This window comes from Symphodus melops (genome assembly GCF_947650265.1).
Source record: "Symphodus melops genome assembly, chromosome: 9".
Classification (NCBI taxonomy): domain Eukaryota; kingdom Metazoa; phylum Chordata; class Actinopteri; order Labriformes; family Labridae; genus Symphodus; species Symphodus melops.
Window position 1 is genome coordinate 11,170,965 of NC_136699.1, and position 24,141 is coordinate 11,195,105.

The following is a 24,141-nucleotide window of genomic DNA, read 5'->3' on the forward strand; positions in this document are numbered from 1 at the left end:
CGGAATCTTTCATTATATCCAGTTAGAGGTTTGTTTACTGAAGTGTCCGTGTAGTCGCCTTTCTCTCTCTCTCTCTCTCTATATATATATATATATATATATTATATATATATATATTTCTAATCCTCTTTTCTGGTTGCCTCTCCAGTATGCCGTTGATTTCTACACACTGACATTGGATCAATCAGCTCTGCTTCTGTCCTCCTCCCCAAACCTCCTCTATTCTCTCCTCTTTGGGGACTTAGGTTGTGTTTAGATGCAGCAGACCCACCACCCCTCTCTAAATGTACTCCCTCTATGTCTCATGTTTCCTTTCTTTGTGGCCTTCTTCCTCCTTTAATATTCAATCAGGATCTGAATTAAATACTATTGTTTGAGCACAGAACTTGTGTGTCTGTCTTTTTACCTTATCATGTAGCTGAGAACAAGATGAAAGTATGGTGCTTGTCGTTGCTTAGACTGCAGAGAGAACTGATGGTGAGTGTGTATTTGTGTTTATGTAAAAGGTCGAAGAAGCAACCTGCTCAGTCTAACCTGCTCAGGGGCTCTGTGCCTTTTCAGGTCCGTCGAAGCCTTTCTTCTCTGTATCGAGGATTTGTGGAGAGCAGTACAAGTGTGTCTTTCAGCGTGATTAAGGGTGTAGCTGTGGTCCTCTGTGAGACAGCGCTCTTTCCAAGTCTTCTCTGACTCGTTCAGAAGTGAAGCCTGGCTCCTAGGGGCCGTTGGATCTTCCTCAGCTTGGGTGAATGATGATAGGGATGATGATAGCCTGTACTCCAGGGCTCCACGAGTAGCAACACCAGCATCGCTCAAAGCCGCCTCGGCACCCACATTTGTGCGCAGTGTGTCGAACTGCCAAGCTCTTTTTCTCTCTGGGTTAGGCGGCTTTTAGGCCTGCCAACTCAAGTCATCTTCAAGAAGCGTCCAAAGGCCTATTTCGGAAACCAACCCTCCGCACCCAAATGCTACAGTTCTGCAGACAGTCAGAAGAGAGTTGAGATCTCAAGGGTCCTTCTTCAAAGACGGAGGCAATCCTGGATACTCACACCAGCTGTGGGTCAAAAGTAGTTCTGTGCTATGCTACACTTAACCAGGTAGTGATTTTACTTAAAGCCAAAGAAAAGAGAGAATGAGTGATATATCCACAGATCAGAAAAAATCCAGGAGAGTCCTTCTCTGCAATCTGTTATTACAACATAAATGTGACTCCTCAGTCATGTTAATATGTATGTTTGAAGCTGTGATGGACAGGTTTGCCTGGTGTTGAGGTTCAGAGGGAGACGTATTTCTCTCTTCTCTGGCCGTCTTCCCTCTCAGCTTCAGCCTCACTCTCCTCTGGCAAATGTTTGATCGCTTCTTTTCTCGTTCACACAGATTATCTTCGGAGTAGCGAAACAAGATGACGGCGTTTGCTGTATGTCGTTTGCTCTGGGCGCGTGATGGTCGGCCACGTGGCTCACAGGTTGGCAGTCACGAGCCACCTTCTTGTTTTTCTCAAGGTACTGTAGATCTGACTGGTGTTTCCTTCAGACTGAGAGCAGGCTGAGTGTTAGCAAGCAGCTCCCTGAGAAGAGGCAAAAGACAGAAGTACAACATTAAAACCTTCGTTAGGATGTGTCGTGAATAAGTGTCAGAAGGTCATTGTGGAAATGTAAAACCTTCATCTCAAACCTCAAACAATGAGCGAGCAGAAGAGCCCTGTAAGTGTGACGCGTATATTAGAACTCAATGTCAGGAAATGCTGAACTATTTGAGGTATTCCTGATGTTGTCCATGCTTATTAAATGAATCAATCCTCCGAGTTTTGACTTTGTTTACAGAGTATCTTACATGATGCCAGAGCACATTCGAATTGAGTTACTTTTAAGGGGCTTTCACATAGATGCTTTGCAGTCTGAGTTTCCTCACGCCAGCTTTTTCAAGTGGCACCAAGTTTATATTTAGAGTTTCAACGTTGGCACAAAACAGAAAAACTGAAAGGTACCACCTTAATAATTATCCCCATCAGAACAGTTATACCTTTTAAAATTAAGTACCTCATGAAAATACTTCCTGAAGGTCAACGCTGCATATGCACAAGACTAAGCTCCCAGCGGAGACAAACCTCCCATTAAGGTAACTCTGTGTTTTATGTTTTTTTTTTTCCCTTCACACAAAGCTTCGGAGCTTTCATTAACCACCACTCGCTAAGTGCCCGTATCTTGTGTGCACAATCGAACCCCCCGGTGACTGCCGGCTTTAGAAATATAAGGTTTTCATCAGGCATACTGAGTGTACAGAGACAGATTCATCAAGGCCATTTACTGCTCTGCTGCTCACATTCGTCTCTTCACTACATCCCACAGTAACTAGACTACACAGCCAACTGGGAAATTATCATGCAGTTTGCTTAAAACACAAATAGAGACAAATAAAGCCGTCCTCATTTTCATTTTCAGAGGACACACGCTACTGCAGAGAACAAGTTGGTCAACAGGCTTAAGCCTGCGAGTGTTTCCTAGAAGAGTTTTTAGACGTCAATGAAATGATGCTCGAAACATCCTACAGAGAGCATGACGGAGTCCCTGTTTTATGTCAGGATTGTGTTTTAGTGGCTTTCTGAAATTGAAAGCAATGTGTTTAAGTGGGTGTGCAGTTTAATGGGGGCATTTAGAGGGTTAGTTTGAGGTAAAGGCAGGCACAAAGTGGTGAGATAAATTGCACTTTTTATGAAACAGCTCCAGACACAGACATCCAGTTGGTGGCACAGTAAACATGTAAAGCTTACGAAAACAGCTTGAGAGGAGGAGACTGCTCAATAAATGTTTGCAAACAAACATTGACTTTGTCACTGGCATTTAAGAAGCAATGAGACTATGGTGTGTTCAAGGACAGTCCAGATATCTAAAGAGCTTTGTGTTTGGCGCCGTATGAACATTACAATATGCTTCAGCTTTAACGCTACATTCATTGATTGATGTGTCATAATTAAACGCTCTTGTGTTAATTCTGTGGAGACCAACACTTTTAAGTGGCTCAGAAGTATAATCGTAATTCAAATGAAGACTTTTAATTGGGTGTCATCAGTCATGAATTAACAGCAGATGTCACCTTTAATAACAGTAGCTGTCCTTTTACAACACGTCTTCTAATTGGTTGCAGAGTTTGGTGGAGGTTTGGAAGTAGCTGTACACTCTGCACTAATCTTCGACTACCGCAGGCAGAATGTCTGCCTGACTCGGACAAGATGTGAATATTGAACATCAGCAGCGTTTCAACAGCTCCCTGCCATCGCCCATTAGGCATCGATATGTGAAGCTCCATCTGTATAATGTCAAGGCTGTCCTTAAAACTTTTTGTGATGGTTTTTCAGAAGCATGCCTCGCTGGGGGGAGTGTGAGAGGGAGGAGGAAGCATTATAACGTGTCAGAGCAGCGAGTCAGGAGGAAGAAGGCAGAGCATGCACAGGAGAAAGGAGGATATGAGTTTCAGTAGAGCATTCTTCCCACTTTTCAAATGAATGATCTGACTTTGTAATATTCTACATGAACCCAACCTGCATTTAAACTGCGAGAACAATTTTAAAAAGAGATACAAAGCTCTGTACAAAATGAATGGGTACACCTTGACACGAAGCATAACTTTCCCCTGGCTGATCTCAAACAGCTTGGACCTCTCTTTTCTGTTGTGTCTTTATACAGGTTCCACTCTTTCACATTATGAGGTGCCGTTTTCAATGGTATGATCGTCTGAAATCTACAAAGAGGATTGTCAAATATCTTGTCAGAATCCTATGTCACATTCAGAGTCAGACAAAGCCCTCACTTCTCAGAGCTCCGGCCTTCTGTTTGAGCGATGAAGAAGGTGATCTATTGTCATATGATGTCAACACCAGTGTTATATAAAGAGGCTTCAAGTCTTAAATGTCAGGCAATGGAATTCAAGAGACAACAGATCGTTTGCAGCAAATGTGTGTGTGTTAAAACATGAGTATGAAAGATATGAATAAGCTTGACTTGAATTGTTCAGTCAGCAACAAAAGAAGACAACAATTAAGTTATATTTTAGACTGTTAAGTTTAAGTTAGTTTAAGTAAGAATTAAAACATTAATATATTGAGAAACAAACACTTTCCATTATATACACACACGCACACACACACGTACACACCCACACACACTTCTTGTAGTTTTTGCCGATCATCTTTTTTCTTCACATTTTAAACAAAAACGGAATCAATGGTCTACATTTATGTGAAACAGTAAGGTGACACCTTTAATGAGGAGCAGAAACAAAAGAGAGCTCCTCCCACATTTAAAGGAAGTGACCCATCTTCTGTGGTGCTGAGGTCAAAAGCATCTCGAACACACGGCCTGTTTTGGTATCTTTTTGCGTTCTTCCTTTTTCTTCTTAGCAGAGAGCATCTCATTGTCGAGAGGCTCAAAAAAATCCCTGCGCTGTTTTGAGCCAGTCAATGACTGTATCGCCTCCAGACACGCTGCAGTGGGACTTTTACTGAGCCTTGTGCAGTCCTAATGCTCATTTTGTTTTCTTCCCCTCTTGTCTCTGACTGTTTTCTTTGCTTTATCAGAATCAGGTTTAATTACCAAGTACATTTACACATACAAGGACTTTGATATATATTGGCACAAGACAATTAACAAAGGAAATACAATAGAATTAGCTAAGAGTTGAATAATTAAAAAAAAAGAAAAGGCCATTAGAAATAGCTGGTGGTAACTGGATACACAAAAAATATACAAATGCATCCCCATCTAAACTCAGGGCTACTGAAGGATCTAATTGAATTAGTCCAGCTTTAAATGTTGGACACTTTTTATGCTACACATCTGTTATAAAACGGTGTACAGATGTGCTCTAAGCCATTCATGTTCTCACAGCTGTACAGATGGAGGTGACATATGTACAGAAACATGACAGGAGAATTCTTACATGTATTGTTGGTGGTGACCTTCAACAACTTAGAAATGGATCTACAGGTGTGTTTACTCCAATTTGTCTTTGCTTCGACAATAAGGGAATAAATGTGGAGATGAGAAAGGCGGAAAAAAACCAACCTCCTGAGAAACTAAAGCTATCTGGTTGTATTTCTAGTATCTATCAAAATAACCAAGGAAAAATAATTTATTTGTGTTTGAAAATTGTCCTCCAGGCGACCTTCTCGCTTCTAAATCACACATTTCAAACATTCTCGTGGTAGGCTGGTGGAAATAGACAATTTCCATTTCCATCGACCCGTTTGAGTCGTTCTGGAAAAATTCAGAAACTGGAAAGCAAAAACAAGTGACAGCTGTGCTACTTGGCAGCCTGCTCGCTCGGAGCTCACTGTAGGGAGCAAGGAGATAGGAAGCGAGGAAGTAGGAGCTAGGGATTAATAGTTATGGGTCTGGGGACCAAAGTCTGAGTACTTTGTAATCATGTGGCTGCCTAACCCCGGTGTTAGCGAGGTTGATGAGCATGCGTCCCTGCTGACACACACTCTCTCTACATCCACTCTGCTGAATATTAATACAGAGAAGAGAATTCCTCAGAGCCCCATTGTCAGACAGCAGTATTGTTCTCTGCTGGCCTCTGTCTCGGCGCGTGTATAGTCGTGTGCTTGCTATTAATGCGTAAGTTGCTGGGCTACGTTGTGTGCTTATGCATATTATGGCCACGTCTTGAATTACGTGTGCGTGTTGGCTGGAGCAGAGCAGCAGTTAAAGGGGCGGCGAGGGAGACAGAGGGTGTGTTTGTGGCCCTCCATGGCCCATAAAGACAACTGGCCTGAGAGCACTTGGTCGAGCCATCAGGGTCCAACATTGGTGATTATTTCACCTAGAGGCACTATCTGTAAAATGAACACTCTCATTAAAACAGCAGTGTGCGCGCACTTGGGTTTGTGTGGAAATGTGTGTGTGTGTGTGTGTGTATGCGCAAATTCGCCTGCACAAGTCAATTTCCAGGCGTGGAAAATATATTGCAGCACAAATGCTTGTTTTTCAATCAAAGCGTAATGTGCTGTTTATGATGTTTGACTGCGGTTGTGTGCTCATGTGCAAGTTTGTAGTTACCCATTTCTTTAGAGTGTGCGAGCACATCTGTGGGATTGTGTGTGTTTGTGCGTCTTTGTGTAGCATGTATCAGTCCGGATTTATGTGTGTATGTCTGAGTGTGACTGTTTAACTACCCCGCACACGTAACCTCCCCATCTCTGCCTCCCTGTTTCTCATTTACTGAGCCCGCGCCAGAAAGCAGGAGTGCGGGGAAACGAGAAAACAAGTGATAGAGGGAAGGGGAAAAAAGGGAGGGAATGCTAAAATAGAGGCAGAGAGGAAAGGCTGGGGAAGGGTAGAGGATCATATAGAGAAAAGAAGTAGTGGAGTAAAAGGTAGGAAGAAAGAGACAAGGTGGTAGAGGGAGACAGAGAGAGAGAGGCAGGAAGATGGAGGGGAGAAAAAAAGGAGGTGGAGGAGGAGGAGGAGGCAGCAGATTTATGAAGCCATTGGAATGTAATTTGGAGGCAGAAATTACTGTCAGCCTGAGCAAGGTTTAAAGTCAGTGAAGCCTGAATCCAGGGCCTGCCAGTGTGTGAGCGAGTGTGTGATTGACAGTGTGTGTGTTAAGTATCACAGACAAATGGATGGCAAATGTGATGCAGAATACCACGAACGCTCTGCAGTTACTTGTGACACACTGAACGCCTTGTGTGTGTGTGTGTGTGTGTGTGTGTGTGTGTGTGCGTGCGTGCGTGTGTGTGTTCGTTCCTGTTTTGACTCCTCTTTGTCAATGCATGAGTGACGTGACAACACAGTATTGGAACATAACCTAGCATTCATATTTAACTGCTCATATTTCATCTATGCTTGAGGACCCAGATGTACATAAACCCCCCCACACACACACACACACACACACACACACACACACACACACACACTCAAAAGCAGGCGCTGAATTCTTGTCAGGCTCTGAAGGCCGTGACTCTGGCAGACTCAGTGGAGGATGTCAGCCTGGAAAGAACGAAGGCTGGAGAGAGAGAGAGAGCAGAGAGAGAGAGCAGTGAGAGAGGGAGGGGGGGGGACGTCAAGGATAGATGGAGAGAAAGGTAAAGGTGGGAAATTAAAAAAAGGAGAGAGGGAGAGGCTCAGAGAGAGGCTAAAAAGAAGAGTAAGAGGGATGTGACTGGCTTCCTAACAGAGCAACACACAGCTTCCATTTAGCGTGAGAGGGAGGGGCCGAGGAGAAGAGAGATGAGGGAGGGGACAGCAGGGATGAGCAGGAGAGATCTGAAGGGAGGCTGTTACACACACCGGGGGTTGGCTTTATTTTTTATGCTTATTTTTACTCTGAGTGCTCATCCATTAGTGTCAGTCGGGGAAAGGTTTTAAAGGACAAAGGTTTTTTGTTTTCTATATATTTCAGTTATTATCAAATTCAAAGAAAATAACAGAGCAAAAATGTTGTAATTTTTTTTACCTTTCCAACACTTGTGTGGCTCTCAACACGTCATTCCAATTGAAGACAAAAGTGTTAAAAGGGATCTCAGTAATAGTTTCAATTTTAAGCAAGGTCAAAGTATGTCCTGCAGCAGCTCTGCATTGAAGTTTTGAGCTCGCATCATTTAAACTGAAGGAAATGGTTCTTTAATTGGGGACTATTTCCAGAAGCAGATTAAAGATCTAATAAAGCGCCTGTTTTTTTCACAGCACTGAGGCAGTGAAGTCTAAAAGTTTTCACATTTTGAGTACATTCTGAATCATACGGTATTTCTGATTTTGGTTTTTAGGAATGTCATTTAATTAATAAAAAATGTTTTATGTGACTAGCTTTTATTACAGATTGAGATCAGTATGCAGCATTTAGAAACCCCATTGGACACACTTGCAGGCTATGTCATTTGTTTTGCAGATTTTAAAGGCTGACGATCAGCTCTATCGCCGATGAAGGGTTAAATTCTGACACGAGGACATGCATAATGAATCTATTTGAATGTAAAGCTCAACAGCACAGTGGAAAGAAGAGTCCTGGATAATCTGTTAGGAAAAAGCATCTACCGTCAAGTCGTCTTGATTGAAACCACTTAGTGCATCATCCAGATTTGTAGCAGAAAAAAACAATATCTCCAGAAGTGAAAATAAATAAATAAATCGAACAGCAGCACTCTAAAAGGTTTAATAGCAGTCCACCTCGGGCCTGTTTCAGTCCATCAGAAATGGAGCAAAAGTCTTTGGATGGTGTATTTATTTTTCACCCAGGTACGGTAGCTTAGAAGTGACAGTGATTTTATAGATTTTTAAGGTGTTACAGTGTAAAACATAATCACAAGAGAAATGTTGTTCCTCTGTGGTTCTTTTTACTTCAGCTGTTTAAAGCTACGCTCTGAAATGTCTTCTTGCCGCTGCAGGAATGAGCAGCAGTGCTCGAAAGAAATACTGCAGCACGAGCAGCAGACTTCATGTGACTGATCTACTGGAGTTCATGTGTGCACCTCCAACAGCCTTAAAATGTCCACCTGTTCTCCACATGTCCTCCTCACTAACAGAAGACAAACATCAGCACAGTCACACCCCTCGAACAGGCTCTATAAAAACACACTTACTTGCTCATTTGACTCGTGAGCTTGCTGACTTCCTCACACAAACACAGAAGCTCTGTGTTCTTTGTTCTTACTTTCAGTGATTATGATAGCGACACCGTTTATGCACTGTGACAACACTCCCTCCCACTTACCCTCTATGGAGGTTCACACCATGGCACAGTCTGTGCTCCTGTCTCTCTCCGCCTCCCTCCATTTGATGCTCTCACTCTCATAGTGTTGAGGTCAATTATCTCTGAATTTGCTTCGACAGGAGGTCGACTACTTCGGGCTGCTGAAGGTGTTAAGTAGTCTGTAGATTATTTAGAAGGTTTCAACACCTTCTCTCTCTCTTTGATTCTGTGTTTTTCTGACATCTTTTTTTCCCTCTCCTCCAGCTTTTCCTTTTGTCATACTTAATTTCCCCCTTTTTTCCATCTTTGTTCGTCTCTGATGTTCTCTTTTGCTATTCATCCTTTTTTTAAAAACTTCTTTCATTGTTGCCTTTTTAACAAGGCAAGACTAGATATATTGGATGTATTTGCACTGTAAACAAACAAGTGATAAATAACATATAATTCTACTCTTCTTAATGTGCACAAAGATTGCAGCAGACACACACCCGAGGCGTGTTAAAAACACCATCACTGCGTCCCGCCTGCTCACAGTGAATTTTCCTGCGGCGTTCGCAAATCACCTCCCGCAACTTCTCGTGGAGATTTTACAAGATGGGCTGGCAGGAAAAAGTCAGGGCGAAGTAGTGGTGAAAAATGTGTCCATTAGCGTTCACACATCATTTGTTGTTGTGCAAGGGTGACACACGATCAGATTAGCATGTCCGCTAATTTAACCCTTTAATTACAGAACATTTCAGTCAATGGTGTAGAAAACCGTTTTGAGCTTCACACCAACCAAAACACTGAGCAGAACAATAAAGAAACATGAACCTTAGCATCACTTGGAGTTTGATCATAAGTTGCCAAATACAGCACATAGGTCTTTTACAAAAACACTAAAAGCAAATTCAGCAAAACACGACAAACAGTCGATGTACAATTTTAGCGTGATAAGGAGGGGGCAAAGATCTGAAGGAACTAAAGACTGAGTCTGTTGAAATAAAAAACATAAACATTTATCCTCTGCTGTTGAAATTCTCATCATATCATCATATATACAATCCCTCTGCTGTGATGCCTTTTCTCTCCCTGTTAAAAAGCAAAGCAGCAGCATGTGATGTACGACAGAGGGGAGTCACTGATAAAGTTACGGTTTGTTTTGCAACAGATTCTCAGTAATGTTAGCTGTAAGGAGTCTGTCATCTGGGGATTGATTTCATTTTTTATCAGGAAATAACAAAAACATATCCACAAATGTATCAAGATGAATGAATCCATGAAAATACGTACTATCACAAGCTGAAGAAAACTAAAGATAGACGTTAGCGTGATACGTCAACACATGATTTACATTTATTAAAGTTAATGTCCACTCAACTATTTGTCCAATCACAACCACTGTGACTCCCTTATTAGTCAACAAAAAAAAAATTGTCACACTTCGAAAAATCTCCATGGCAGCTCTTTAGATTAGACATGTGACCTTTAGAAGTCACCATGTAGCCCAACCATTAGAAACAAACAAACGATACCTCTCCACTATTCTGAAGCCTCCGTTCTCCTCCAGCGACACACCTCGAACCCTTCTCCTTTTGCATTCTCACGAAGGAGTTATTAATGAGAATACACCATTAAGCACAAGCAGCGGACAAAATTGTCCTTTGCTTGTAGCTGTAATTGCCCGTGGCCTGCAATTTTGTGTTAGCAGCGCTACTGTTAGCACAGTTTGTTATCTCAGTTTCTCAAAGGGAACAGGGATTGACACGGAATGACTAATGATCTAAACACACTTATGTCACATACAAAAAAAGCAGTGATTATGATATACTTCATCCTTTTCTAGACCTTGACTAAAACAGCTTTTATACTCAAGGCCATCCCGTCATGTAAACGTGATATAAACACGTCTCTGACAACAGAACAGCTGGCGCTACTCCAGCGTCTCACTCATTGTAGACAGTCATGACTCAGATACAAGCTATATAGATGTGTGTGTGTGTGTGTGTTGCACATTCTTCCTTTAAACGTGATTTTGGAAATTGATCTGGTCTTCTGTTTGATTTATTTTTTTTTACAAATCTCTTGCTACACTTTTCCTTCAAATCTCTAGATTGTTATTATTGCTGTTAGTAGATTGAACATGTCTCCCTTATGTAAGTTAAATTAAGTTTAGTTGTGTTGGAGCAATTAGCATCAAAGCTTGAAAATCTAAAAAGACATTTGAAATGAAATCTCTCCCTGCTGTTTGTTTGCCTTTTACAATATTCCTCTCTGCATTAAGTTTCCCTCTCGCTCATCTCCTCCTCTGCGTCTTCTGAATGGTGGGACAAAACTCCAACGGTGATAAGATGAGAGCAGGCCCCTGGGAGGCGAGCAGTGCAAATGGGAATTTTCTATGGATAGTTCCTGAAACCCTACTGTATTGTGGAGAGGAGCGAAAGAGTGAGGATAAAGAAGACAGCTGGAAGAAGGGGAGAATAGATGGAGGCGTACAGGGAGACAAAGTGAGCTGTAGAGTTTTTTCTGGCCCTGGAGGAAGCCGGCTTCCAAAGAGAGGAATGAAGAGCAGCGGAGGGAGCAAACAGGACTTTGAGAGAAGAGAAGGAAGGGGGGAGGAGGAGGAGGAGGAGGGGGGCTGGAAGAGCACTGATAAAAGATCGGAGGAGAGGAGCTGTCGAGGTTAGAGGGAGAGATGGGAAGTTGTTAGAACAGAAGATACCAGGGCTGAGGGAGGCAGAGATGGAGTGGACACACACAGGGAGACACAAACAGAGTGACGCTGTTTTGCATAAATATGTTGCGAATAATAAAAAAAATGCTGCCGGCTTCATTATAACACAGCAGCTAATAATTAAAGCAGTCAGACCTCACACTGTGTGCTACAGAGACAGCATGCAGATTTTCGCGCATAAGCGGTAAATAAACTGTATCATCTCTCCGGGGGATCTCTAAAGGCTGCGGCTCCAGCTTCTTCACCCACTCGCCGCACCTCCAATTAAGGTTAAACAAACATGCCGGTTTAATGATGAGCGGTCATATTTTACTGGTGAAAATTCACGGCTTGAATAAGATTTTGACCAGTTTAAGGCGTACAAACAGTTTTCTTGGCATGCAAATCTGACAGTAAAAGCCTTGTGCTGCAGCATTAGAGATGCACAGGACAGTGGAGCTTCAGGGAAACCCTCGCTGATAAAAGCTTTTAGCCGGGCTGGCAGCTCTTAAGGACAGGGTGAGATAGGTTTCGTTGCAGGCCTCACCGACTGACACCCCTGAAGCTGTGAGTAAAAATCCTCCCACGCTGTGCTGGAAGGATTTCTCTGCTTCGCCATCTGCGATAAAGATACCATGTTTACACAAACATATTGAGTAGTCGCGGTGAGACAAGAGCGAACAATGTGACCTGGCAAATGTCTGAGTGGAACATAAACAGCTTTAACTTTGGCCTGTTATTTCAGTCTAACACTGTTCTCTGTTTGCACAACAGGAGGAATGCATAAAATATATCTGCATAAAAAAAAGCCTACACACCCATCTGCCTGCAATGTTACGTGCCAAAAGATGCTCTGATATACCCCATCTCTCAGCGTAACACACATTTCAACACACACACACACACACACACCTCGGCATGCATACGCGTCGTCTCATGACAGTATGTGGATAAATAATCCCATTAAATATGATTGAGGGTTTTTCCAGCTCAAAGCATTCACACTCTCATTCCGTCTATGGGCTCAGAAGAGGTACGCACAGGAAGTATCTACAGACAGGCAATTTACGGGTCGGCCACCCTCAAATACACACACACACACACACACACAAAACACACACACATCCACCCACACAATAGTCCACCAAACGGCACTTGAGATAGGTCACAATAATTCTCGCTGGGTTGAACTTGGCACTTGTGCCTTTGGAGCAGAATCCCTGGAAGCTTTTTGTGTTTAGTGTGTGTGTGTGTGTGTGTGTGTGTGTGTGTGTGTGTGTGTGTGTGTGTGTGTGTGTGTGTGTGTGTGTGTGTGTGTGTGTGTGTGTGTGTGTGTGTGTGTGTGTGTGTGTGTGTGTGTGTGTGTGTGTGTGTGTGTGTGTGTGTGTGTGTGTGTGTGTGTGTGTGTGTGTGTGTGTGTGTGCGTGTGTGCGTGCGTGTGTGTGTGTTTGCATTTTGATGACAGACAAAACAAGTCATTTTGAATCCAATAAGCAGTAAAGTACGTGTGGCCTCCTGGTGGCAGGATCAGACGCAGCACTCATTGATGGGAATCCGGCTGACGAGCTCACGCGCCAACAAGTTATCTCTCTCTTTGGGAGGAGAGCAGGTGGAGGAGGTTATCATCTCTCGAGGCGAAAAAAAGAAGACCTCACTGGAGCTAAACTTTGTAAAACTAGGATGTGAAATGTGCAGCTTCTGAATGAAGTGAGTGAACACACTCCTGCCAGTCTGCCAGTCGCTTTGTGTTCAGCTGTGTTTACCTTTGTTCCTCAAGACAGTGAGCACACTGCAGAAAAAGACTGTAGGGTAATTATCAAAGCTAATCTACAAGCACGATCCCAGTGTTCCTGAAGGCTCATCACGTCAGGTACCTATAAACATGCCAGTCACCCATAAAGTCAAGCAACATCTTGTCTCACAGCTAACATAGCTTAGCGAATGGCTTAGATTCCTGTTTGTATCATTATTTTATGATCATTAATGGCATGCTTCATGACATGTTAGATGGTGGTAATTTCAGAATTGGTTCTTCTGAGACATTTGTTCTGGGTCCAACTTTTGATTCTTGTGCAGGTTGGAGCTTGGGAGTACACTTGCTGTGGTGTTTGGTCTAAACATGGTGTGCGTGTATGAGGTTTATGAAGTGGATTGATTTTTTTGTTTGTCACTTTCCTCTGCAAAGTGGTGAAGTTTGAGCACACACTAAGATGTGCAGGGAACTAAAAAAAAAACCCAAACAAGACAGCTGATGCCAATTCCCTCCAACATCTAGCAGAATGAAATGTGAAAGGAAATAGGATCTGTGGAGCAGAACAAAGACACTTTACTGTACGTTAAAAATAGAAACTACAGTAGCCAGCATAGAAACTTTAAAATAGGCACAGCAGTATTGGAAACCCACCTCTAAAAGCAGGTCAGGACGACTCTGTTGATGCAAAGCATCCAAATCTAAAACTGAGCTTCTTAAAAAAAGGTTCCAAATGAATTTTATACACAGCATGTCACTGCAACATTCATTTTGGCTGCAGGCAACACAAAGTGCTGCAATGGATGTGAACTGCAGTGCAACTCAACAGAACTGGGAAGTGTCGGCAATGAGCTTGTAGCAGTCTGCTTCCATTACATCCATGCTTCATTATGGGGACGATGAAAAGCTTCAACAATTTGTATTCTGATTCTACTTTTTCTTCAGATAAAAATACAATTCTATCACAAATCTTCATTAAATATCTCAAACTCCATCCATCCATTATCTGTATCTGTTCCCCGTTTGGGGTCGCCAGGGGTCGGAGCTGACCCCGGTTGTCATTAGTCGAGGGGCGGGGTTCACCCTGGACTGTTCGCCAGTTGATCACACGACTGACATACGGGGAATCAAAAACCACAAACCTCCTCGCTGTGAGAAAACAGTGCTAACCACTACACCACCGTGCAGCCCTTGAACCAAAATATTTAATCTTGAGAAATATTTGCTCGTCCTTTTGTGAAAAGAATCGCTAATACTCAGGATTAAAAAAAAATTAACACAAGATATATATATATATATTTATATATATAAAAACAGGTTCAGAAATGACAGGTTGAACTGCTGTGTATCCCTAAAAGAACTAGTAACTTTGGCCCATTGCTGCTTGATTTATTCATCAATACTTGAAAAGCTGCCCCTCTCCATTAGCTCTCAATTTCTTTGATCCAACAAGGATCAAAAGGAAAACACTCTATGCATCAAATGAAGTCCTCAGCCAGATGATCACATCCTCAGTCTTTCCCTTTTCCCCCCTTCTGGCTTCATTTACTTTGCAAACATTTTCTTTCTCCGTTTATTTTGGGCATACATCCTGCCATAATTACAATGTATCAGAAAATATAATAAATAAGCTGTGGCTGATTCTGTCAGATAGTTTGTCGTTAGCTTTCTTTAATCTGCTGTATTGTGTTGTTGTAATCAGAGTGAGGCTTAGTGTGAACTGTATCTGTTATTTTTCTAAATGTGATAACTGTAATCTCTCCCGACAGTTAAGGTTCAAGTACCAATAATCTCAACGTCGACTAAATAAGAGACAGTTATTTTGTAAAGTTATCCAGCTCATTTTGACCTGTGCTGTTTAATCAAAGGTGTCTGTATTTCTGGAGGCGTCGTAGCTGCTGTAAAGAAACGGAGCAGGCTCTCTGAAGTCATCCATACTGCTCAAACAAAAGCTCAGCACTGAAACGCCTCTCTGTGTGACTCCCACTCTCCCTGACCTGCCTGAGTCTCCCACACTCTACCTCTGCTCCATCAAATGGACTAAAGCACACACACACACACACACACACACACACACACACATGCTCAGACTCAAAGCCATAATGCAAAATAACACAGCCTAATGCGAGCTCATTTTGTTTGTGTGTGCGTGTTAGTGCGTGTGTGTGTGTGTTTCAGAAAGCTTCCTAAATTGTTAAAGCCTTCCCTAGTGTAATGCATCTCTCTAATGTTCTTATCTGGCATCTGCTGTGGGATATATCTGTTCCAGGTTTTTCTGGGGATCCTATTTATTATGTCTTTTCAGGACAGTCTCAGCCAAGACACGGTATAACCTCAATTATATAAAAGCAGTTTGTCTCAAAGCCATTCTGCCTCCTACAATAGACTGCATAATGCACATAGAATACATATGAAATGTAATATACACGCCGTTTGTGTTCCTATGTTCTTTGTTAATCTCAAAGGATTAGTTGCTTTCCTGAATAAAAACAAAAAAAAGCAAGAGGCAAGAATAGATTTCACTTCATCGCTTCAAAATCTCCATCGCCATTGATCTTATGTCTTTGAGAAAGGGTTCGTTATTTATGATAATACAGTGTTTCCCCGACCATCCCTCCAATAGGAAGGCACATAACACTTCATTTATGGAACTCTTTTGTGCTGTCTTGAGAAATGTCTGCTTTGCTCGCATGTCCCCATAGAGGGGCCCATTTTCACATTTGACTGAAGTCATCTGACTGACACGTATCCTTAACGGTTTAACTGCTCTACACCATTTCTGCACTATACTATACGATTTGGGGCGGCAATGGCTCAGTCCATAGAGACTTGGGTTGGGAACCAGAGAGCCGCTGGCTCGAGTCCCAGTGTGGACCAAATTTGGAAATTTCTCAGGCAGCTGGACAGGTGCCAGGCCACTTCCTGAGCAGTCGTTGAGCAAGGCACTGAATTCCCCCCCCCCGACCACAACAGCTCCGGAGCACCAGCTGGGGTCTGCTCCGTTACTCTGACGTCTCTCCGTCAATGCATGTCCATAGGATCCTGTGCAGGAGTATGCCTATGTCCAACAGAGTGAAAACACCTTATTTCCCCATAGGGGATCAATATAGTAACATAAAATACAATAAATAAATGACTGAATTAAAAAAAAACAGCAAAAATGTCCTCGATAGTGTAGACCTGTATATGCCCATTTTTTCCCAACAGTGTAATTTAGATTATTTTAAAGAAACTCCCCTCGGTCTGATGCTGTGAATGGATGATTTCTTGCTGTAAGAGAGACATCGTCAACAGACGAGCTACATTGACTTTGAATTAGAGGAAGGGCGTTGTGCTGCGCTGTCTATAAGATCAATGAAGGCAAGATCAGATGTTAATATGGGCTATGTGGTACTGTATGTTTGTGTTACTTTGTAAAGTAAACGTGCACGTGTTACTAACAATTGTTCTCTCATCACACTGAACTCCTTTCGTCATTAAAGCCGTTTAACAGGGAAAGATCGCTCAGCAGGTTGAAGGGTCGACTAATCAGCTCAGGAAAGCTGCATTTTCTTCAGTGAAAATGTGAATCAGTTTACACCAGGTGTTAAAGGCCAATGGACTGAATGTTGTTAGCTGGAAACAGATCATATTATGTCTACACCATGAAGCAAGCCTTCCTGTTATGCTTTTAAGAGGATTCCTTGTGTTTTAAAATGAATAAAAAGATGATTTCAGTTTGATTGTTAATATCTAAACAAGCTTTGTGTATCTTTATGACTTATTATGGATAGATGTACCGTAGTACTGTCTTAGTCAGAGCCTCTAAAGAAGTGTTCAGGACTGGGTTATGTTATCACTGGTCTGTTGGTGTGTTAGACTCTAAATCTGACTACAAGAGCAGTGTTTCCCACACACAGGCTTTAATCGGATGCGGTGCTGGGAACAATAATACACATCTATATTTGGCGACCCATATATTGTAAATAAGAAGTACTCCTACCCCTATTCTTGTGGGGGGTTTTCAGCCACAAATGGAATGACAGTTTCTTTTTAAACCAGAGACTATCTTCCTAAACACCTCACAAACGTTTAGTACGAATGTGTTTGTGTCACTCGTTGGTTTCTGTACACTATAGCATACACTCTCCATTTGTTTTCTGATGAGTGCCATAACCATTAGGATGACAAGACAATTTCCTCTCTTGCTGATCAATAAAACCTAATCTGATGTGGTTCAATTCTTCCGACTGGTCAGTGGACTTAACTGTTTACCTTCCACACAAAGCACCAGATTTCTTGGTGGGGGAAAAACGGCAAAGAAAAAGCCAAAAGCCAGTGAAGAATTGCTTGGACACCATCCATTTGTTACAGGAGAATATTGATTTGGATGGGTACCAATTTCAATATTGAATCATTAATTAAAGGAAATGTTAACAGCCTGCCAAAGTCGACAAGCATTGATATGCTTAGTATCAGTCAAGTCCTGGTTTCGTACTGCTGAATAATTTATTGTATCCAGTGAAACATTAATGCTGAATGCCGTGACTGTAGGCATGAAAACAAAGCTGAGGACAGTCGTTGGAAGAGATTTTTAAGCTTTGCCTACGCTTGGACAGTGATAGGGGTTGGGGTTACGGAGTCAATAGAGGTAAGATATTTTTACATAATGAATTAATAAATTGGACAGAATCAGGAGTTATTCAGGTAGACACATTTTAAGGTCAAATGGCCTCAGGGCAGCAGACATTCTGCTCAGATACATGAAGCACAGAGGGTCATATCTTCCTCCTGACACCTGCTGTTCTGCCACAGGGCACTGACCCACAGCCTTGAACGATGCTCACCGCTACACGCGATCACTCGCTGCTAAGCAGGACAAACTACCACCAGGGAAACATCCCCTCACTACTACAGAAAACTAACTGAGGGTATATTTTTAACCCCCGAGCTTCAGCTCAGACTGAAGGCTTTCTTGAAGGTTGAGAAAGAAGGGAAGTTTTCAGTCAGTTGTTGGTCACGTCTATGCTATAGGTTGAAGAAATATCTTGCTAAATTAGCAATGTAGCAAATGATAAGCAAATAATTGTGGTGTGAGTTTTATAGGGAATTCTATCGTATTCTAGAGTCTTTCATCTCAGCTCTGGAGAGCGTTTCTGGCTTTTGGCTTATTGTTTGTGATGTCTGTCATTGTTCAAAGGCCTGGGACCTGTGGGCTGAAAGAATTGACTCCAAATGATCAGTAAATCAAGGGGGCGTGTCAGGATAACTGTCGCTACAGAAGTCAATGGATGAGGATGCTGCAGTGCTTGGCCTCTAAAAATAAAAAAAGAGATATTGTGCATTTTTCTTGAAACGACTAGGTCTGTGTCCGCCACAATTTTAATCACTCTCAAGTAGGAGAAAGGGAGGCCTCAGCCCTGCTAGCCATTTATGCCATTGTCCCTGTCATTGTGTGACCTTAGATAGTTAATGTTAAGATAATGAGCTATCTTATTCAAGGAGGAGAGACGTTCGACTGAAAATAAACTCATGACAACAACTCACCATGGCTTATTTTCTTTAAGTTAGGATGAAAAAAACAAATTTCCCCATTAATAAATCTATCTTAAATGTGCCAGTTCATACAGAGAGGAAGGGGATGACCCACAGTTGTATCTTTATTAGTCATCTGGAAGACTAGGAAATTTTTCTGTAAACAGAAACAAAACGTTATAATCATTGATCCTAGAATTTGTATTTATTGATAATACTGTCCAATTCAATATCCTGATACTTTAGTGAATTGATTTTTTCTCACCCCTCGTCTCCAGTTTGTTGCGTTGCACCTTATAGTGGCCTAAAAAAAAGGAGCTGCAGGTTTAACAATCAAAAGGATGTCTGGCATCAAACAAGTTGTAAAATGAAAGGTTTGAACTCATCCAAATCATGTTCTCTCCCACAGCATCACCGAGTCTATATAAAGAACCAGCGCAGTCCTTTTACAGCATATTAAAAGACGAGCTATTGCTTGAAAAGATTACTCTCTGCTCATGAACTCACACTTGTGTGTTGTTTCTCAAAGGGCAGATTCAGGATCGGTTATTCTCAATAAGACCTTTCATTACTCTGATAGTGACCTCATATTGGCAGCAGCAACCTGATCACACAGCTAAGTCAGCAATATTTAAACATCGAGACTGAAAGCTGCTTCACAAATTATTCTGCGAGTTAAATGAAGGACCACACACCTCTGGTCTGCACAGATGTTCTTATCTGACACGTGCTGAATACATTGACACAGTGTTTAAAACCCGACCGAGGCTCGGTCAGTAAAGGGTTTTTAATATGTTTTGAGGGTTAAACAGGTCCCTGTTTTAACACCTGTTACTGTTTTCAGGAAATTAAATAACAACAATTCAGTATCAGAGGCTGCAAACGCCTCTGTGAACACATGTCATGATCTAATTGTGTTTACTTATTTGGCAATCTGTAAAATGCCTCGTGTTTGGTTTCTCTCCATCAATTCCTTCTATGGTTTTAATATGTTTCAAATGCAGAGTTATATAAGCAGTGCTTCTCTCCCGTTGTTGGATGGGTGAATAAGAGGAGATCAAAAGGGAGGCGATAGAGAAACAGTGTCTGCAGCCTTCTCCTTTTCTTTATTCTCTTCACATTCTGCCAGTGTGCCGTTCCCTCCAACTGCATGACTTGCCCCGTATTCTCTCTCGCTCTCCCTTTCTCTTTCTGTCTTTTCTCTCTCTCTCTCTCTCTAGGACATTACACTTTAATCTGATGTTCTATACTGCTCTCTCTCTCTCTCTCTCTCTCTCTCTCTCTCTCTCTCTCTCTCTCAAGCCCCTCTTCTGTTTGCCCCTCACTCTCCTCACTTGTTCTCCATCCATCCATCTATCTCTCTCTGCTTTTCTTCTTTAATCCTATGTTCTGTACTGCTTTGGCCCTGAGAATGTCATTCTAATCTGCTGTCTCAATATGGCCCTGTATGACTGCTAATCCTGTGCTCATGGATCTGTGACTGTATGTATGTGTGTGTGTGTGTGTGTGTGTGTGTGTGTGTGTGTGTGTGTGTGTGTGTGTGTGTGTGTGTGTGTGTGTGTGTGTGTGTGTGTGTGTGTGATCTTAGGCAGCTCTGCCCAAATGACTTGTATGACGCAATTTTGTTTGTGTTTTTGTAGTCTTATTGGTAGGTCTGTGTGTGTCCGTGTGTGTGTGTGTGAGTGATGAGGTGGGTGCAGACGTCTTGTAAAAAAAAAAAGGGCATGCCTGTTGGGAGTCAGTCCTTGCCTTTAGCAAACACACAAACAAACACAGAAGTACAAAAAGGCCACATGGAATTATACACATGAAAAACACACTGCTGCTCTCGTGAGGGATGCAGGGAGGGAGCAGAAAGAGCGATAGGAGAGATGAGAGAAATCATGCAAGAGGGAATTCAGTCTCTTTACAAAGTATAATCTCTCACTTTAATCTCCCTCTGCCTGCAACTCTCTGAAGCCCTGCTGTTTGAATCTCACTTTTTTTCTTTTTCTGGTCCAGCAGGTACGGTAGATGCACCCATTAAAAGGCATCCATACAGGCTATATAAGCATGCACACATTATTAAACACGAGAACCTTTAAATAACATTCAATAACATAACATAACATAACAATAAGAGCATGACAGTCTCTTAGACTAACCTCCACGAAGCGTTTCCTCTTAAAAATGTATAAACCGAGAGCATCATACCTTGGTTTTCCATTTTCTCTCTCTCCCCCCATGCAGCGCGGTTTTCCTCAAGGCATCCTTGTCAATTCCTCTAAACTTGACAGATAACGTAGTGGGGTGCGCTAAGTCCTGGTGAGCAGCCTGACACGGCGAAGGCACCGCGGAGGGGACGAGGGGAGACCGGGGAGGATGTTCGGTCTGCCCGCGCCAGAGCTCCGCGATGTGCACTAGTTATCTCCCACCCTGTTGTTTCACTCTGGGCTCTGTACTGTGGGTTAATGTGCTTGGCGTGTGCGCGCGTGCGTGTGTGTGTGTGTGTGTGTGTGTGTGTGTGTGTGTGTGTGTGTGTGTGAATGAGAGAGAGAGAGAGAGACTAACCTCGGTTAAAGTCACGTAGCCTATTTCCCTCCATCGTATTTTCTCTCGCGGTTCTCGCTGTCTGTAGCTTCCTTCTAACCAGCGTCAACTTCGCTTCTTCAACTCCTCGAGCGGCTTGTCATAACAGCGATGCTCTTTTTTTCCTTCTTCTCCTCTTCTCAAAAGGCTATTTCTTTCCCTGTGCGCGATACAGCTACGATAGGTGCGACTAATCTCTATTTCCACTCGGTTTATCCCCCAAAGTCTTCAGGTCGCCCCAGTCGTTTAAAATAAAGCAACTGTGTTTAGTAACGGCTTGACAGGTGTCGCCTGCAGCGCACGTTCGCCTCCTCCTCCTCTTCATCACGCGCTAAGGCTGCGCGCGGGCAGTGTTCTGTTTGTGTATGAGTTTGTGTGTGTGTGTGTGTGTGAGGAGGAGGGGGGGGGGGGGCACTCTTTACAGTGGCTCTTGGAGCTCCCTTACAGGGGTTTAGCAGGTCGCCAAGGTCCAACAACTCACCAAGCCGTAGACTGACAGGTGAACACTCCTTCACATGCACAAACAAAGCACTAGAGACTGGTGGTGCTCTCTAGGGCCTGTCTACACCAATCAATTTTGGGGGCAATTCAGATGGAACATAAGCAGATTTAAATTCAAGGGGGAAAGAGGAAATTCTCTTTAACTTCACAGGAGCAAAGAGGAGACGCTTGGTATGTCGGAGTCACTTTAAGTTCTAATTAAAACATAGACTATAGACAAATAAAGGCTTACTACTGATACCTCTACATTTGTGGAATGAGCTGGGGAAAATGTGGTTCTATTTACAATATTCTTATTGGATAAATATTTCCTAAAACGTTGTTTTAATATTCAGTCTGCTGTCACTGGCATAATTCATACTGTACCAGGACTTTGAAGTGAAAGAAAAGGTTCCTGCACTCCTATATTTATACAGAGTCTGTTCTTTGCTTCTGCCTGAGAGTCAACACTAATTCAGACTCTGTAACCAATGATTTTTATTTGCCTAAGAGGCATACCTCACAATTAATTTGCATTTATTACCTTTGGGCAGTTCTCTCACAGAAGAGTTACCACTGCTTAGCCCTTTAGGTGCTGCACACACAGCATTATTAAAAGTAGCTTCAGTGGCAGAACATGCTCTCTTCAGACCTTGATAACACTGACACACCCTGACTCCATCCAAACACTCTCACTCACACACACACACACACACACACACACACACACACACACACACACACACACACACACACACAACAGCATCTGTATAGGGCTTGTGTGGCTCCCATGGGGCCTCTGCTCTAAGTGTACCGGCAGAGATTGCCTCCCAGGAATTAATTTGATTCAAACCAAGGGACTTCAATAGTCAGCCAAAGTCAAACTTAGAGTAGCACAAAAAACACACTAGAAACACAAAGCCTGGCATGAACACATTCTCTCTGCTAGAAGGCACACTATATTAGAGTCAGACACATTTCAAGGACTAAATATGTAAAAAAGATAAAAATGCTTTAAAAAAAAAGTGTTGAGTTTCACAAACTTTGCTATTGTTCTAAATTTGATCTCACATATTTAGAACATTCCTACCGATATATCAGGGATAAGCTCAATTTTACTCACTTATTACTAGAGCTTGCTTAACTGAAACATTGCTGAGGATAACATATTGTAATAACATGAAGACAATCAAACAGCCCAGTACAGTCAATGATTTCACACAGGTTAAGGACTGTATCAGTGAAGTGTGTATTCATCTACTATATGATACATTCTCATTTGCAGCAACTGTGGTAGTCTTCTATTACTTTGCATTATCTCATTATTGTATTCCCCCTATCATACAAAAACAAATAGTTAATTTAATTGCAATCTGTTTTAATTGAGGGATCTTTTTAAAGTCGTTCCTTTTTTTTATTATTTAGTTTTACAGTTTCCTTAATGAAAAGTAGCAGTTGTATTCCTGCAGGAGCTATTAGTGCGGCTGCTGTAAATTACTGTTATTTATGGTCGAGTTATTCCTCATAGAATCAGTGTAATAGCCCTGTGCTGGCAATTATTGTCTTTGTAAAACTGGGTTAAAGCATGATAGCTGCTCATTCCCTCTAAGAAAAAAATCCTCTAAAAATGTATGCGACAAATGAGTGAAAATAAAATGATAGGTTTAATGCACAGATGAGTGATGAAAACAGGTTGTTTTGTTTGTGCACAACCTTGTGACACTGCATTATATTAAGCAAGACACACAAGGCTCATCACATATTGACTTGACTTTGTTTTGTACTTCATAAAAGTGTTGCATCAAACAAAGTTGTTCAAAATGTTTCACACTTTTTTCAAAGCTGCTTTTGCTCTGTCCATTTTTTATTAAATTTTCTGTTCTTATCTAAAACAACATGTTTAGCTTTTAATTACAGTAATACAAAATCAAATCTCTGTAACATGTTTGCGATGTGAACTTGTTGATTGGTCATATTCTAAATGTTCTGTGTGTCCTCAGGATGAAGCTGGTAATAAGTAAATGAGTTACATAATAAGAGAAGGATGGGACAGAAGTGTTCATTTGAGATAAAAAGTCTTATTGACTCTGTATGTGTAAAATGTGTTATGTTAAAACAGAGCTTTTAACAAAATTCAAAATAAAAAACATGTCGTCTGTAGTTAAGCAAAGCAATGAAACAAACTGCAAAGTCGAGATTTCTACATCCAATGGGAGTAAAACTCGAGACCTACAACTTTTGAATTAAAAATTAATTCACTTTATGAAATCATCAATATTTAAAAATGGAAATTAAAAATCAGCAAATTCCCTGATTAAGTATGTTGATTATTCCTATCTAAAATTAGTAATCAAAACAGTAAATAGTATTATTTATCTATACAGAATTATCCACCTGTAATTTGAAGAGATGGCACAATCTTCACTGAGAGGAAAAAAATCTTTTC

The 24,141-nt window shown here is 41.8% G+C and overlaps 2 protein-coding genes across 6 annotated transcripts in view; one reads left to right on the forward strand and one right to left on the reverse strand.

Moving 5' to 3' along the window:
• The window catches only part of macrod1 (mono-ADP ribosylhydrolase 1), a 102,586-nt gene that overhangs the window by 27,850 nt on the left and 50,595 nt on the right, over positions 1 to 24,141 (forward strand). The window lies entirely within an intron of this gene.
• Positions 1 to 24,141, reverse strand: part of flrt1b (fibronectin leucine rich transmembrane protein 1b) — a 34,631-nt gene that overhangs the window by 8,746 nt on the left and 1,744 nt on the right. Inside the window, exons 1-2 of one of the 3 annotated variants that reach the window (XM_079352196.1) lie at positions 21,198 to 21,518; positions 535 to 1,564 (exon numbers count right to left, since the gene is read on the reverse strand). The gene's annotated coding sequence lies outside the window, so the exon portion shown is untranslated. Of the gene's footprint in view, positions 1 to 534; positions 1,565 to 20,840; positions 21,137 to 21,197; positions 21,519 to 24,141 lie in introns of those variants that run through there. The other 2 variants (XM_079352195.1, XM_079352197.1) reach the window with 2 other exon arrangements.